Raw genomic sequence first — 10,827 nt, forward strand, 5'->3', positions numbered from 1 at the left:
CAAAGGTACGAATAAATGTTGGGACATGTCAAGAGAAAAAAAAAATAGTAATGATGAAGACGGTTTGAATCAAAACTACCAAACCTCCCCCAATGAAGATTGTGCCCGTGCGCGCGCGCGCGAACACACACACACACACACACACACACACACACACACACACACACAAAAGGTCAATAAGCGCATGAAAAAGTGCCCAACATTATCATTAAGCATCAGAGAAACGTAAATTAAAACCAAAAATGAGTAGGAAACATTAGCGTTAAGAATGACACATGTATTTCTACTTCTGGTCAAGGTAGAATAACAGGGGTCAGACTTACTTCCCTGTTTTAAATAAGCCAAAAAAAAAAAAAGACATAGATAGAGATATAGATATAGGTATCATATATAACATACCACTCAACAACTGCTGAATATACATAATTTTCCTGCCCACATATAAGAGTTATAATAATTGATCACACACTGGCTTCATCTCTACAAATTTCCAAGGAATAATATCATATAAGAGATACAAGGTTGCTTATATCATAATGCAACTATGTTCAGAATCAAAAACAATGATAACTAGTAAAATTCATGGTTGGAAAGTAAGAGACATTTTAATATAATATGTTTAATATAATATAATATGTTGGTCAAAAATAAATCACAATAGATCAGAAATTATTTAGCACTAAATAATAATAAAAACATAACCAGGATGTAGAGGGAAACACTGACATTAGAAGAGAAGAAAGTGAAATTTAATGGGCTAAAAATTGAGTCCAAGCACTTAGAAAGAGAACTGCAAAATAAACTCAAAGAAAGTAAAAGGAAATAATAAAAAGAATTTTATAAGATAGAAAACATATAATAAAGATCTGTTTAATATAATCTGCTTAAAATTAGTTCTTTGAAAAGACCAAACAAAATCAAAAAGCCTCTAGTGATTTTACTGGTCAAGAAAAAAGTAAAGAGAAAAGACACAAGTCACCATTATCAGGGAGAAGAGATTATACTGTAGGTGTTGCAAACATTAAAAAGATAATAATATAAAAATCTTTTTGCTAATAAATACATAGATGAAAGGGATAAAATCTGAGAAGAGTATCAAACCCAGTATATTCCATCAAAATTTCATTACAAATCAATTAAAACCCTGTATAAATAGCAACCCTAAAATGTCAAGGATTGGAAGACTCTATTGTTGACATGTCAGTTATCTCCAAATTGATCTCTTGATTCAATAGAATCAGTTCAGTTCCAATCACAATCTCACTAAGATTTTTCTGTGGAAATTGACAAGTTTATTCTAAGACACATATGGAAATACAAAGGACCTGAACAGCCAAAGCAATCTTGAAAAACAATAAAGTTGGAAGACTTACACTATCTGACTTCAAAACTACAGATTGAAGACAGTATGATACCAGCAAAGGGTTGAAAAATTAGATTGGGATAGAACAGAACCCATTTGAAATCATAAACCACAATGAGATATCACCTCACACCTGTCAGCAGTGGCTAAAGTCAAGAAATCAAGAAACAACACGTGCTGGTGAAGATGTGGAGAAAAAGGAACCTCGTGCACTGTTGGTGGGAATGCAAACTGTATGGAGAACAGTAAGGAGTTGCCTCAAAAAGTTAAAAATAGAACTACCCTATGATCCAGCAATCCCACTATTGGGCATTTACCCAAAGAACACAAAAACATAATGCAAAGGAATATACGCACCCTGATGTTTTAGCAGCATTATCTACAATAGCCAAATTATAGAAATGGATAAATGGATAAAGAAGATGTATATATATATATATGTGTGTATGTATATGTATATATACATACAAGGCAATATTATTCAGCCATAAAAAAAAGAATGAAATCTTGCCATTTGCAATAACATGGTTGGTGCTGGAGAGTATTATGCTAAGCAAAATAAGTCAGACAAAGAAAGACAAATACCATATGATTTCATTCATATGTGGAATTTAAGAAACAAAACAAACAAACAGAAAAAAAAAAAAAAAAAAAGGACAACCAGAAAACAGACTCTAAACTCCAGAGAACAAACTGATGGTTACCAGAGGGGAGATGGGTGGGGAGATGGGTAGGGAGATGGGGGAAAGAGGGGAAGGGGATTAAAGCACACTTACCATGGAGGGCACTGAGTATCGTAAGGAACTGCTGAATCACTGCACTGTATCACTGTATTTCTGAAACTAATAAAATACTGTATGCTACCTATGCTAGATTGAAATTTCTAAAAATTAATACTAACAAAAATATTTCAAAAATGAAATAATAAAAACAAAACACGCAAAGAATAGAAGCCTTTGTTGTTTTTCAGCAAATAATGCTAGAACAACTGGATGTTCTTATGGGGAAAAAGTTCATCTTTATCCCTAGCTCACACCATATATAAAAATTAATCTGCGATAAACATGAAACTATAAAGCTTTTGGCGGAAGCAATGAAGAATAACATTGTGATTTGGAGGTACACAAAGATTTCTTAAAAATGGCACAGAACTCCATAAAAAAGACACTAATAAATTAGGCTTTACTAAAAACTTTTTAAACTTCTTCTTAACAAAAGATGCTGTTGGGGCGCCTGCGTGGCTCAGTCGGTGAAGCGTCTGCTTTTGGCTCAGGTCATGATCTCAGGGTCCTGGGATCGAGCCCTGCATTGAGCACCCTGCTCAGCGGGAAGCCTGCAGCTCTCTTTCCCACCCCCCTACCTGTGTTCCATCTCTGTGTCTCTCTCTCTCTGTCAAATAAATAAAATAAATAAATAAATAAATAAAATATTGGGGAAAATAATGTTAAGAAAAATGAATAGGCATGCTATAGAAATATGTGCAAAGAAAAGAAAGAAAATATGTGCAAAACACACATCTGATGAAAAACTCATGCCCACCGTATACAACACAAGAATTTCTACCACTCAAGAACAATAACTAACCCAATTTAAAAAAAAAAAGGCACAAATTTTAAATAGACATTTCATCAAAAAAGATAAACCAGTGGCCAATGAGCACATGAAAAAAATGCCCCCCTATCCCATTAGGTAAGAGAAATGTAAATTAAAACCAAAAATAAGTAGGAAACAAAAGCATGGAAAATGACTCATGTATTTCCATGGGATGGAGGAGGAGGGACCAGATTTACTCTCCCATTTGAAACAAACAGGGTGGGGAGGCATGGGGGACCAAACAGCTGAAAGAAACAAATGGGATAATAAAAAACAGTGATCTCTAAAGAGACAAGTGAACCAGTGAGGTGAGCAGAATGATCACCCCAGCTTGCCCAGAGTGGGGAAGAGACACAGTTCCAGAAGTCTCCCCGACTTGAGTAAACACCCAAGAGGCTGGAGCGTTGGAGGCTGTCAGTTTCTTGACTAAGACTATTACAATAGGGTCAGATAAAAGGGTTTATGTAATTTCAATGCTTAAAAGTTATGACTTCTTTCCTATAAATAAGTCCTGGGGATATAAAGCAAAGCAGAATGACTATAGTTGACGACATGGTGATGTAGATTTGAAAGTTAAAAGAGTAAATCCTGTAAGTTATCATCCCAAGGGAAAAGAAATGCATAACTGTGTGTGGTGATGGGTGTTAACTAAACTTACTGTGATAATCATCTTGTCATACATGCTCTAGGAGCCGAGGGCAGGCTGCCCCAAGATGGACCACTTCGGCATGAAGATTATTTTGAGCCGAAGGCAAATGAGACCCTGCAGGACCAAGAGAAACTTTGTGCCTCCCTTAACTACATCAAAGAAACTAAATTGGGGTCTTTCCCAGAGTAAGGGTTATTACCAGAGATAAACGTTATCCGAGTGACCCACCGGATGGCAGAGCAAACTTCTAATTACGGACACCTGCTCGTCTTCCTAGTCCTCTGCAAATTGTTCTCCTTCCTTCCAAAGTCCCAGACCCTTGCCTCCTTCTCTGTACTTCAGGATGACATATATGCCTCGTTTTGCCTGATTGTCTTTGGATTTTTATATATATGGGTTCCCCACAGGTATGCTATTAAATTTTATTTTTTTCTGCTTAATTTGTCTCCTGTCAATTCGATTTTTAGTCCCACTAGAAGGACATTGAAGGGGACAGGAGAGTCTTTCTCCATGAGAATTCATTTATCAAATTCTTACATTGTACACCTAAAACCAACACATAGTGTCAATTATATCTCAGTTTTAAAAATGATGACTTCTTTAAAGTGAAGACTTTCTTTATGACCTAGTGCCTAGAGTAGGAGAGGCTATGATACTATTTGAGATTTGAATTGGGTATTATTGAAGTTTTAAACAAAATGGAATTTTAGTAGCCAAAAGTTACTAAATCTGCCCAAGATTTCATCAAGGATTGGGAAGGGGATATTTCACAGAGCATGACTACTTCATAAGCTAGCTATAGTAGGTCCTCAATACATATTTGTTGGGGGGGAAAAAAAAAGATTTACCTGAGAGCCCACATCTTCCCAAAAAGGCTTTACATTCTGATTCTCTTTTGCCTAATACTCCCAAATCTAGAGGGCTTCTCTTTGCTTGTTTTTCTTTGTCTTCAAAAGCTTGATCAGCTTTCATTCCCAGTTGATTATAATTTCTGGCTCACTTAGCTCTCAAAGAAGCATGTCTATGTCTGTGGCCAAAGGCTTTCCTATTTTCTGAGGGTCCCCTGAGCTCCTAAAGGATGCCTTCCTGGTGTGATGGCTCAGGAGCAGGAGCCTCCGCTTGCCTTTCCCCACCAAGCACGTGCTCTCCTGCCCTCTCTCCCCAGGCGAGCTGGAGCAAACCCAGCCTGTCCGCTGCTCTATACTCACAGGCCACCGGGTGTCAGCGCTGAGCCATACGAAAGCGACAAACGGGAGCAGGAGGACGAAATGCTGAAGGAGAGAACCTAAAGTCATCCAAGATCACCCATTTTCAGCCACAGCAGATGAAAGAAGTCATAGGACGGGGGTGAAGAAACAGAGGGATCATCACAAGTTTGAAAACATTGCCCAAGGTGTTTAAATAAAATTAGTAGTTATTATCAACACGGAGGTAACAGGGTGCTCCGGGGAGGTGCATGTGTGCAGACAAACGTGACCCTGAGGTGCAGGGGAGGCTCCTGCGCTCCTTCCGCCAGCTGTTCCCAGCACCTCAGATAAATCCTGAACACCACGCTGTCATCCACCTGCGGGACTGTCCTGCTCTCAGCCTCAGATCAGTTGCCCTGCCCTGCCCTTCGCTTCTCTGGCTTTAGCGACAGCGAGACTGCAGGGATGAGAGCCTTCCCACAAACACAGCATCTTTCATCTTCAAAGGATGCTCAGTTCAGCTTGTGAGTCCTTTGGGTCGTCCAAGAACAGGTCTGTGCCTCTCTCTCTCCCCACCCTTTCTACCCCATTCCCTCTTCTGCTTCCCTCTCTGCCTTGGTCTGGCATCCCAAACTTTCAGCCCTCTCTGTCCTAGCCAGTGGTCCTGCCCGTGAGGAGAATATTGAGTCCACGACCCACCCCGTGCACAGATACTCTGCCACTGCGTCTCATCTTCCTTCTCGCTGCTTTGCACGGTCTCCTTCTTGAAAGTATGGTCTGCCTTTGTGGAGGCAGCTCCAGAACCTTCTGTCCTCCTCTGGCGATTATTTGCACCGAGGTCAAAGGAGTTCTTAGTGCACAGGACGTCTCTTCCACGTGAGGCACCAAGGATAATGTTCCCGGCCTCTCTCCTGCAGTTTTAACGTTTCAGGTCTTATATTCAAGTCTTGAACCCCTTTTGAGTGTGTGTGTGTGTGATGTGAGAACCTGGTCTACCTTCATTCTCCAGCATGGAGCTGCCCAGCGGTCCCAACACAGCTTACTGAAAAGACTGTCTTTTCTCTGTTGTATATTCTTGCCCGCTGGGTCATAAATTAATTCACCGCATAAGTGAGAGTTTGTTCCCGGGCTCTGTATTCTATTCCACTGATCGAGGTATCTGTTCCTGTGCTTAGTGTCAGTGTTTGATTGCTCTAGCTTTCTTATAGAGTTTGAAACCAGGGACTGGGATCCCTCCAGCTTTGTTCCTTTTTCTCAAGATCACTTTGGCTATTCAGGGTCTTTTGTGGTTCTGCACAAATTTCAGGATGCTTTGTTCTAGTTGTGTGAAAATGCCATTGGTATTTCGATGAGGGTTATATTGAATCTGTAGATTGTTTTGGGTGGTATGGACATTTTAAAAATATTGATTCTTTCATGTGACTTATTTAGCATGATATCCTCCCTCTAGGTTCATATAGGTTAATGCAAATATCAACATTTCATTCTTTTTTATGGGTGAGTGTATACATACAAACATACATACATGCATGTGCATATGTATAAGTATATATCACGTCTGCTTTACCTGTTCATCTATCAGTACACACTAGGTTGCTTCCATATCTTGGCTATTGTAAATAATGCTTCAATAAACATAGGGGTGCATGTATTCCTTTAAATAAATGTTCTTATTTTCTTTGGATAAACATCCAGAAGTGAAATTGCTGGATTTGCATAAAATTTCTTTTTCTTATTTTAAAAAGGAAGTGATCCATTTTCTTGACTATATTCAAAAATGAAACCTCATTACCCTAAATTCTGAATTAGGACAGGTAGGATTATGGTGAAACTCTAGCATAGTCAGGTGAATGAAATCTGAATAAGGACAAACCTTTCCAAAGAAGGGGCATATGTCGACAAGGGAGGAAAATCTATTCCAACAAACCGGATAAATAGTATACTGGAAGGCTCTCTTGTGCTCTAGTGCTAACGTTCATCTACTGCTGATTGATCTTCCTAATAGCATGTAATGCAAATATGATCTGGATGCTTTTTGACAATGAAGACCACCACGGCTAATAAAAAGAACACTATATTTCACGGGTCTAGAGAGGTTATGATAAATCACCATATAGCACATTCCAAGTAGAAGTTATGTAGACAGTGTTTCCCATTATTTTCTGATGTTAAGGGACTATTAGAAGAGAAGGTATTCTATTAAACTGCACAAATATAAAATGTATATAACTGGACCACTTTCTTACACTATACACAAAATAAACTCAAAAATAATTCAATAAATAAACTCAACAGATAAACTCAAAGTGTATGAAAGGCTTAACTGTAAGACCTGGAACCATAAAGAAGAAAACATTAACAGTAAACTTTTGGACATCAGTCTTAGTGATATTTTTTTGGACCAGTGTCCTTAGGCAAGGGCAAGAAAAGCTAAGATAAACAAATAGATGACATCAAACTAAAAAGCTTTTGCACAGCAAAGGAAACCTTCAACAAAATAAAAAGGCAACTTACCGAATGAGAAGATATTTGCAAATAATACATCCAATAAGAGTTGTGTCCAAAATATATAAAGAACAATTTAATATTAGTAAAACAAATAATATGATTAAAAATGGGAAGACTTGAAAAGACTTTTTTTCCCCCAAACAACGCATACAGATAGCTAATAGGCACATGAGAAAAAGCTCATCCTCACTAGTCATCAGGGAAACGCAAGCCACAAGGATCATTTCACACTGGTCAGATGGACAATTAGCAAAAAGACAAAAAAAAAAAAAAATCATTAAGCATTGGTGAGGAGGTGGAGAAAAGAGAACTCTGCTGTTAGTGGGAATGGAAATTGTTGCCGCCACTATGAAAAACATTATGGAGGTTCTTCATAAGATTAAAAATAGAGCAGTGCCTTCGTGGCTCAGTTGGTTAAGACTCTGCCTTTGGCTCAGGTCATGATCCCAGGGTCCAGGGATCCAGCCCTGCATCAGGCTCTTTGCTCAGCAGGGGAGCCTGCTTCTCCCACTGCCTGCTCTGTCTGCTGGTCCCCCTGCTTGTGCTTTCTCTTTCTCTCTCTGACAAATAAATAAAGAAAAGGGAAAAGTGCACAAATAATCATTAGTGCAGTACATTTTGTAAGAATATGATTTTGTGATTTTACAAAGCAGCCTGTGATTTGTACTTATTACTATACAGCGGCTGACTTCACCTCGGAAGGAAGCTGCTCTTTTATTTTCAGGAGGAGGGGGCATTTAAAAGGTTGGAACAATGCCCCAATCCTGCTCGGAGGATAATACAGAAACCCCTTTTCACTGTGGGTGGACAGCGCTGAGCAGCGCCCCGCTGGAGCCTGAGGCCAAAGGGAACAGGTGCGCCCCTGGCCACACAGCATACCCTCCCGAATCTTGAACCACCGGAGAGTTAACAAAAGTATCACAGGGTTCAAAAGTGACTCCACATGAGCCCGCACTGACCCATCTGTCCACACACCGTGGTCACCCCTCCAGAACCCACCGGACCCGCGGAGCCAGGACCCACGGGCTGACGGGCACCGGCCGTTCCTGGGACACAGGAACTCAAAGTCGTCAAACCAACAGCCGGTCTTCATTGAGACTTTCTCGGGTTTTACTCATCTCGGAGTTTTGCATCACTTTTGATTCTTTGAATGTTGCATTAAAATAGCATCCTGATCCTTGAGGTTTTTGCCCCTTCCTGACCAGAGCGCCTCGGTGGGTACCTACCGCCTCTGCCTTACCCGTACCCTGTGGCTGGAAGATGGTCTCGCGAGGTTTGCCGGCTTCTCGCACGCCGGGAACGGCGGACCTTGGGACCCAGCGGAGAGAGGCGGGCACTCAGGTCTGCCGCGGGAAAGCAGACCCGGAGCTGGGCGACCCGCGGGGGAGCAGTCGTGGGGGGAGGAGGAGGATGAAACGGAGAGTTCTGATGAGAGCGTGCGGGAAAGGCAACCCAGTGTGAACACAAAGGAAGCGAAACATCTGGATGCTACCTGTCGCAGGCCTGAGCTCCCTGCTCCCGCGCCACTGCTGCACATTTCAAGCCCGCGGCCCCCAGCCTCCTGCAGAGACCAGGAGCCAGATCTGATGGCAGAACCCCACACCCGTGGTCTGAGACAGCAGGCTCAGCCAAGCTCCGGAGTGAACGAAGACATAGGCCAAAGAGACAGAAGAAGAAATGACTGGACTTTTCTACATCGAATCTGATCAAACAGCTGGCACCTAAAATCATATTCTAAATGCCCAATGCCGTGGCCTCAGCAACATCAAATGAGCCTATTTGGAGTTCTTCGGCTGCCGCAGGCCAGCACGTTAAGAGTGACCGAAAGACTGGATGATATTCTTCCAGTTAAGCCTTTATATTAAAGAGGAGATGCAAGAAAAGTCAGTCAAATAATGAGACGGTTATTGAGGACATTTGAACTTGAGGAAATGAATGTCAGAGGACATAATGATGTATATTAGATAAAATGCCGCTGGATCAAGGTCATTCCAGGAAGACCTGAGAAGATAGGCCACACATGACAGGATGTAAAATTCACTATAGAGGGGTGCCTGGCTGGCCCCGTCAGTAAAGCACATGCCTCTTGATCTTAGGGTTATGAGTTCAAGCCCCATGCCAGATGTAGAGACGACTTAAAAATTAAAAAAAAAAAAAAAAATTTTTTTTTTTTAAAGTTCACTTATAGAGATTTTTTAAATAAGTTCAAAGATACTTTTTAAGTGGAAATTAAAGATTGCTAAGCCACCTTAGAATAGCGCCCATCCTTTCTGTACATGCAGAAGGAGGGCCAAGGAGAAGCCGGATGCAGCCATGGGAAGTGAGAATGAACATATATTCCTGGAGAATTTGTACAACTACTTGTTGCTCAGAATGGGCACCTGGATCCTGGCTTCCTGAGAGCGGCTTTGGAAAGCCCGAAACCATGGGGACTTAGATTACATGCACAATTTGTTATTAGAAATCCCAAAGACAGGGTAACCATTCCAGGAGAGACCCATCGGTAGTATGTGAAAGGATGTACCGCCAACATAGATCCTGGACGACTGACAGAAAGCCAGCAGCCAGAACCCAGAGCAGAACAACTCCCTTGACCACATCTAGTGAATGGGTATCTATCACTGGAACTCTGGTGCAAATAATTTGCGATATATGCATTCATGCTTGGGTTGAGGGTTTAGCGAATTGTACCTAGCTGTATGTTGTTACTGTCGACGAATCACAGTAAAACAAAAATTCATAAAGTCGTGAACTAAGAAGTCCCTCTGGGGAATGCTAAAAATGATACCTTCAGCTGTCAATAATCCAAACCGTCGTGCTTAGAACGGGCAGGCTGGTCAAACAGCGTAGCCTGATTTAAGTCCCAGCTGTTGAACCAGAATCGTCTGCAGTGCTGGCTAGAAACACAGATCCCTAGCATCCATCCCAGATCCACGGAATCTGGGTTAAGGGATCTGTCAGCCACTTCACCAGTTGGTTGTGAGACAAAAAACCGTGGGCAGAGCTTATATTTCAAAACAAGTAAGTGAGACCATCCCCACTAAGAAAGATCCAAGACTTCTGACCTTGCTAAAAGGGGTGGGGCAGGAGGCTCTGTCCTGGATCCTGCCCCCTGGGACATCCAAGAGCCCCAGAACTGGTCTTTGAGGACCAGATGACGCCTACACTCTTGAGCCAGACTCAGGATTTTCTCAAATAGAAGAAAGGACTTCCATCAGCACCTGTGGGATGACCAGATTGAGGTCCATTCTTCAGAGTTTTAACCCCATCTACCAAAGAAGCCCATGGGCAGAGGCAGGCAAAAGTGCCCTGACTGCCCACCATCTTGCAGGATGGGAACTCCCTCCGGGACCCCAAACACCCCTACAGATTTATGACTGAAAATGTTTGGGGTGGAAGGAATGCTCCCAATGCTGGAGAATAAAGCTTATTCTGGGGCTTGTTCTTTTTTCTTTTTTTAAGATTTTATTTATTTATTTACAGAGAGCAAGCACAAGTAGAGGGAGCAGCAGGCAGAAGGAGAGGGG

This window comes from Mustela erminea, chromosome 4, assembly GCF_009829155.1.
Source record: "Mustela erminea isolate mMusErm1 chromosome 4, mMusErm1.Pri, whole genome shotgun sequence".
Classification (NCBI taxonomy): Eukaryota; Metazoa; Chordata; class Mammalia; order Carnivora; family Mustelidae; genus Mustela; species Mustela erminea.